The sequence below is a fragment of the Fragaria vesca genome, linkage group LG5, assembly GCF_000184155.1.
Source record: "Fragaria vesca subsp. vesca linkage group LG5, FraVesHawaii_1.0, whole genome shotgun sequence".
In the NCBI taxonomy this organism is placed as follows: domain Eukaryota; kingdom Viridiplantae; phylum Streptophyta; class Magnoliopsida; order Rosales; family Rosaceae; genus Fragaria; species Fragaria vesca.
Window position 1 is genome coordinate 20,858,080 of NC_020495.1, and position 7,240 is coordinate 20,865,319.

Genomic DNA, 7,240 nt, shown 5'->3' on the forward strand with positions numbered 1-7,240 from the left:
TCTTGGGCCTAGCCGGCGACGCCGACTTGGTCTCGGCTGCTGCGGCGGTGGGGCGGTGGGAGAAATTCGGTCAGAAATTGGATTTGGGGGATTTAGGGTTTGGATTTCAATATGAAAAATCTATGTTTGTATGTGGAATTGGTGGGTAGGAGGAGGGTATAGGGAGAGAGAGAGAGAGAGAGAGAGAGAAAGAGAGAGGCGAGCTACATGGTGGTTGACGATCGTCCAACGACGGACTGACGACGGCAGAGGCGCGGCTGGACGGAGCGGCATCGCTCCTCCTCCCTCTGCTGCAAGTCTCTCTCTCGACAGAAAACAAAGAAGAGAGATTGAATCATTTGAGAGATTCAATCGATTTGAGAGAAGAGTGAGAGAGCTAAGAGAGTGACAGAGTTGAGAGAGAGGGCGAGAGAGTGAGAGTTGAGACAACATTGAGAGAGAGAGAGAGGGCTTACCGTTGAGAGTGAGAGGGCGAGGAGTCTCGATCTATTTGAGAGTGAGAGTTGAGAGTCGATCTATTTGGTGGGTTTAGGGTGAATGAATGCGAGAGAGAGAGAGAGACAACGATATGAATGCGAGAGAGTGAGAGAGTGTGAGATAGCGTTTAGGGTTGGTGGGTACGTTAATAAATTTGTTTAACTTGTTCACACAACAGAATATATACTCGGAGGGAAACTTTAGAGCCAAAACTATTTTGGCATAGCACACCAAATCAATGGAGGCAAACTTTGGAGCCAAAACGACTTTGTCATGCCACTAGATTTTCCAGTCACACAACAGAATGTTTTAAACATTTGTATATATTTTCTAAACTTGCACTAGGTATTGCTTAGTATAAATTATAACAACATCATACAACAAAGAAATAAAAGTCTATTGTCCAAACATTTTGCATCTTGTGCGACTTTCAATTTGGTGATGGGGGGAATCCTTCCGCCAAAATTTTCATAAATCATACAACAGAAAATTAGCATCATTGTTGTGTTTTGAACTCTTGAAATATAACCTGACAATTTCGTGTCATCAGACAACAAAACTTTGTAACTTTACGTTGTATATAACAGTTCACCTCATCAGACAAGTAGGGAACCCTAAAAGGTTGTTTGATGAGTGTTGTCTGATAACGTTTTTGTAGTAGTGATAGGTGGTTTCCTTTGTTCACTTGGCCCTTGATAATTTTGAATGGGAGGATTTCTTGGCATATGTATGTGATTGTTGTTGCTATAAGAGAGATTTGGGTGTGGCCTCCAACCTGAATAATTATTATTGTCAGAGAAATCATTCATTGGCCTTCTATAGTTATTTACCATGTTGACTTCCTCATCACCATGAAGTTTCGGACAAGCTTCTGTGGTATGTGAAAAACTAGAACACAAGACACATGTCTCTTTTGTAGCCTTGTTCAATAGAGGAGTAAGACTTTTCATCTGTCTTGCCAAAGCTGCAACTTGCTCTTCCAGCCTGGTATTTGCCCTAACCTCATATAGACCTCCTCTTTTAGGATCTGATGCATAAGGCTCATACTGCTACGAATTCTCACTTATCGTCTCAAAAGCTTGAATTGCCTCTTTTGTTGTCTTTCCCATCAAGTTTCCACCAACTGTAGAATCCACCATACCTCTACTTTGAGAGTTTAGACCTCTATAGAAAAATTGAGCTTTTTGAGGTTTAGTTAATCCATGGTGAGGACATCAAACAAACAAATCCTTGTACCGCTCCCAAGCTTCATAGCCAACATTGTACCGCTCTGTTGAATGAGAGAGAACAAGGGCGTTTCTCTAGCCAACCTCTTGTTAATTCAAGGGGTCAATTTAAGAAGCATGAGACTATGAAAGCTGTGATCACATTGAGGAGTGGGAAAAAGATTGATAACGAAGTTCGTGGCTCAAGATATGTTCAAGAAGAAAAGCAGCAAAAAGAGTTCAAAATAGGGATTGATGATATTGTTGCTATCCCAGAAGTCACTGTATCAGTAGAGGAGGGCTCGGAAACTAGGATTGAAGAGAGTACTGTTTCAATCCTGGGAAGAAAGACTGATCCGAAACCGGTAACTTCCAGCAGCCCAATGACGACTTTGAAGCCTTCTACATAGCCACAATTTGTTCCTAAACCTCTATATCCAGAGCTGCTCCAAAAGCCAAAGAAAGATAGGCACTTGACCGAGATTATTGAACTATGGTTGATTCTTTCTCTCCAGTTACTCATGAAGTTTTTGTTTTGAATTCATATAAAGATCCTCTTGAGGTATGTTTGCCACAAGCTGGAGTGGATGCCAAGAATGAAGTTGATGAGTTGGAGAAGCTTCTCAATGCTGCATCGGTTTTTGAACCAAGTAAGTGGAACCAATTTTAGTCTTTACCTCTATCCAGAAATAAAGTTGTGTCTTCCATTCAACAAGCACCAAAGTTAGAACTCAAAATGCTGCCCCAACAATTGAAATATGTATTTTTGGGTGAAAGTGAGACATTACCGATGATTATTGCCTCGAACTTCTGTGAAGAGGATAAGAAGAAGCTGCTGCAAGTTCTCCAAGCTCACAAAACAGCCATTGGGTGGTCCATTACAGATATTAAAGATATTAGTCCTACAATGTGTATGCACCGCATCCATCATGAAGACAATTTGAAACCAACATGTGATGCACAAAGGCGTTTGAATCTACCAATGAAGGAAGTTGTGCATGCTGAAATTTTAAAACCTCATGATGTTGGAGTTATATATCCAATTATTTCTAACCGGAAAATTAAGCATATTTTAGAGAAAACAGTTTGTCCGGATAGGAAGGATTAGTCTCAATGTTTGAATGATGCTCTTTGGGCGTATAAGACAGCCTACAAAACTTCTATTGGCATGTCACCATATCGGTTAGTTTTTGGGAAAGGTTGTCATCTTTCGGTGGAATTAGAGCATAAAGCTTATTGGGCAATCAAACATTACAATTTTGACATGAATGCAACCGGTGAAAGAAGAGCATTGCAGCTGAATGAGATGGAAGAATACCAAGATTTAAAAGGAGCGCACCAAGAAGTTTCATGACAAAGTCATTCGTCAAAAGACTTTTGAACCAAATCAGAAGGTGCTACTTCACAACTCTCGTCTTAGACTCTTCCCAAGGAAATTGAAGTCAAGATGGATGGGTCCTTTTGTGGTTACAAAGGTGTTCCCTCACGGAGCAATTGAAATTCAGAATTTGAGGAACAACTCTACATTCGAGGTGATTGGTCAACGTCTCAAGCCTTATTTGGAGACGACTTTTGAGACCAATGTGTAGCGTGTTCCTCTCACTGATCCTCCACAACAATGAGCTTAACAATAAACTTAGTGCTTTCCGGGAGGTAACCTGATGACCTTTGGAAGAAGATGGATGCGTGTTCGGCAAGGGAAAAGGCTTCTCAGCGTGCCCATATCTATTGCCTTCATACCAGGGACGTTTCTTAACTATTTTCTCCTATTTGTGTTGTTATTTTATTTTTTTATTTTTTTCAGTTTTTAGTTGTTTTGGTCGTTCTCTATCCCCTAATTTTTATTACTGTACTGTTATGCAAATTTTCGAGATTGCAAGTTTGTTGCAATCTTCGTACTGGTGCTGAAATTTCTTCACATTGCGGACAATGCTTAATTTAAGTTTGGGGGTGGGGATTTCATGTTTTTTGTTTTTGTTTGTGTGATTTTTAGGCTGTTTTTAGAATTTTTATGGATAAAATATTGGTCACTCCTTATACTTTGAGGATTTTAACAGTTTAGTTCTCGAGGTTTTAATTTCAACCGATCACTCCTCATATTTTGCAATCTCACACAATTGGGTCTATTGCTCACGTCTCCTTCTAAATTGAACGTTAATTGGGTGACGTAGCAAACTGATCTTCATCTCTAATCTCAATGTGCAGCTCAAAGAGATCCAAGTACAATATTAATTAACAACCTTCAATAAGGTACAAAGGAACATGTATCCTTTTCACACCACCTAATTTATGTCCAATTTGAAACGAGATTTTAGAAATGGACCCAATTGTGTGAAATTTGATAGTTCGAGGAGTGATCGGTTGAAATTGAAACCTCAAAAACTAAACTGTTGAGGCACTCAAAATACAAGGAGTGACTAATATTTTGTCATATTTTTATCAAAAATAAAATAAAAAAAGAGTCTAGTTTTAGGTTTATTTTCAGTTGTGTCTTAGGAGTCTTCCAAGCATTGTGATAAGTAAGAACTTTGACAGGAATTCTATGGTCATGAGATGAGAACAAGCATGTGTTAATTCATAATCTTAAGTAATTGCTAATGGATTTTATGATTATCATGCTTGATTTGTTTTGCATTGATGATTAAATTGGTGAAGCGATTGAAATTTGATTGATGTATGCTAGGATGAGCTGAACTTGGTTTGAACCTTATGTGAGATTATTGAGCCTATTTGTGTTTTTCTTTTCTGAGTGATTATTTAGATCACCCTTATTTCTTGACATGAAGTTTTGTTGATTTCACATTTCGTTTCATCTTGACTAGTCATTGACCAATGACCATAGCTATTTAATGAAACTATCACTACCAGAAGAAAAGCTTTAGCCGACGAAAATAAAAAAAACTAGGCCGACGAACTATTTTTTCGTCGGCTAAAGTTCACTTTAGCCGACGGAATTTTTCTTCGTCAGCTAAAGTGGACCATAGCCGATGAAATTAAATTTTCGCCGGCTTAAAGAATTTTTTTCGTTGGCTATAGTCTGTAAACTTTAACCGACAAAAATATAAAAGTTTAGCCGACGAAATTAAAATGTTGTCGGCTAAAGTGCCTTATATTCGCAGATTTGGACAGCAGCTCATCTGGGGAAAAAAACGGGAGAAAAAGTTTGGGTGTTGTCGAAATCTGTCCATAATTAGTTTGTGGAGCTATATATAGGTAAGTACATGTGTATATATGACAGGACCCACCCCGAATTTCACCCTGAAACCCGAGATAATTCCTGCGGGGTCCACCTCCAAGGAAAATTTACCGAAAATTAGGCATAATCTACCTTGAAAATGGACAACCTTTACCTGAAAAAAAAATCCAACTTCACACTTCTATAAACAAACATCCATCCTCAACACCTGGAGCCTTCCTGCTCCACAAGTTCAACACATCTCCCAAAATAACAATTACTCAACTAAACTAATCCCACAACCAACAATAACCAACATTAATTCACTAACTGATTATCAGAGCAGACCTAAAGTTAAACGAAAAACAATGACTAAAGAATAAGCGGAAGCAACCTCTGACTATGCCTCAACTCCATGTACGCTCGACCTCAAATAATTTAGCCTGCAAACTGGGCATTTAAAACCAAAGGGCCCAGGGGAAAGAAATTTAAAAACGTTAGAGTGAGTGGACGAAAAAATAATCAAGTAACTGATCGCAACATAACTAACTAAACTTAATTACTTTCTCATTTTTCAATAATCAAGAAATTTGTTGCATGCAAGTGTTGATAAAACTTTCATAAAGAAAACTCCAAGGAAACGGACTAGCCTCGCTAGTCAAAATATTGACAAAGATAAATAATAACCTTCATTGAAGAAAATACCAAAATAATGGACTAGCCCGGTAGACAAAACAACAATAAACAATAAACAGATATAGCCATACAAGTGAGCCTCCCAGACTCGGTTGCCTCCCAGGCAAAGTACTCCCATACTCCTTACACCTTCATGTTGTGATAACAAAAAGGGTGTAGGGCTTGCGTTATATCGTCGACTACATCACATCACCCGAAGGCGGAAAGGGCTTGAGTAACCCCACTTAAAACGTAGAAGCTACATCGCCTCGAAAGGCGGAACAACATGCTAGCATGAATAATAACGATCCAACAAGTATGGCATAAATAAAGAAACATAAATCCATGTGAGTTTCCCCGAAACTCATAATTAAAGCATAAGTACGATTCCCAACCGTACTCAAAGAATTCAAAGAGCAAAGAAACTAATTAAATTCAACGACGTGTCCCACATGTTAAAATGCTCAGTGAAATAAATAACTTCAATGATTATCATCTTTCGAAAACAGATAATATGCAAATCAGTATGAAACCTCAAATCCGGAAATCATAAAGAAAATCCAAACTCAAATCTCAAATTATCAATCCGAGCTCAAATCCATAAATTATGACCAACATTAAATCCATGCATCAATCTCAAATAATTTCCAAGATCATTTCATATACCGAAGTTATAATATATGCTCGGAAAATAAAATACTAAATTATAAAATCTTGCATGCATATTAATTAAAAACCAAAATGTCCACTCACAGATTTAGGCCTAAGCCTGACGAATTCCAAATCACCACTCAAGTGGGGTCTCCTCGAATCCTGGCACAACAACCATGCTTAGGACCAAACTTCAATTTCGGAAAATAATTACGTGAATAAAAACATCTAACTCTCTTCCGTTGAACCCACTACTCTTAATAGGGTTAAACTCACCGGATTCACACCAAACTCCACCACAACCTTAATTCATCAATTCTAACATTCTATAATAAATACCGAGGAAATCCAACGGCCGGATTTTCATTCTAATAACCGGCAAAAACCTTAATCTTTTAAAATCCCAAACCTTAACAAAACTCTTCAAAAAATTCCAAACTATACTTCATTAGACTCCTCTCATTAAAACAAACCCAAAAACCTGAAAATCAACCTCCAAGTGGCGGCGCCGCCCCCTGCTCCGCCGGCAGCCGTACTCCGGCGACGTCCAATGCCTCCCAAAATTTAACAGAATAATCCTCTCATCAAGCACAACAACTTTCATAACTAGCACTTAGTCCAATTCTAAGCTTAACTAGGGTAATCGAATCAAAACATCCAAAAATCCCCCAATTCAAACCCTAGCCCGAAAATCCTCTAACACACTTCGAATTGGATCACTACCTTCTAGGGAATTGTTGCACACGGAGAGCTCTTCCTAACAAGACCCGAATCACCGGTGATGGCGGCCGGAGTAGCGATTTCCGACGACCGGACTCCACAACACAGTCGGAGCTTCCGGGCGCTCTCTCTCCCTCACGGCGGCAGTAGGGCGTCTCTCACCGGTCCAAGAAGAGAGCCGGGTCGACGGCCGACCGTTCGGGACCGGTGCGGCGGTCTGTGGCGGCCGGACGGTGGCGGACGGGACTAGGTTATCCGGCAGGTCGGGAAGAGTTCGGGATAGAAAGGAGAGAGAGAGAGAGAGAGAGAGAGAGAGAGAGAGAGAGAGAGAGAGAGG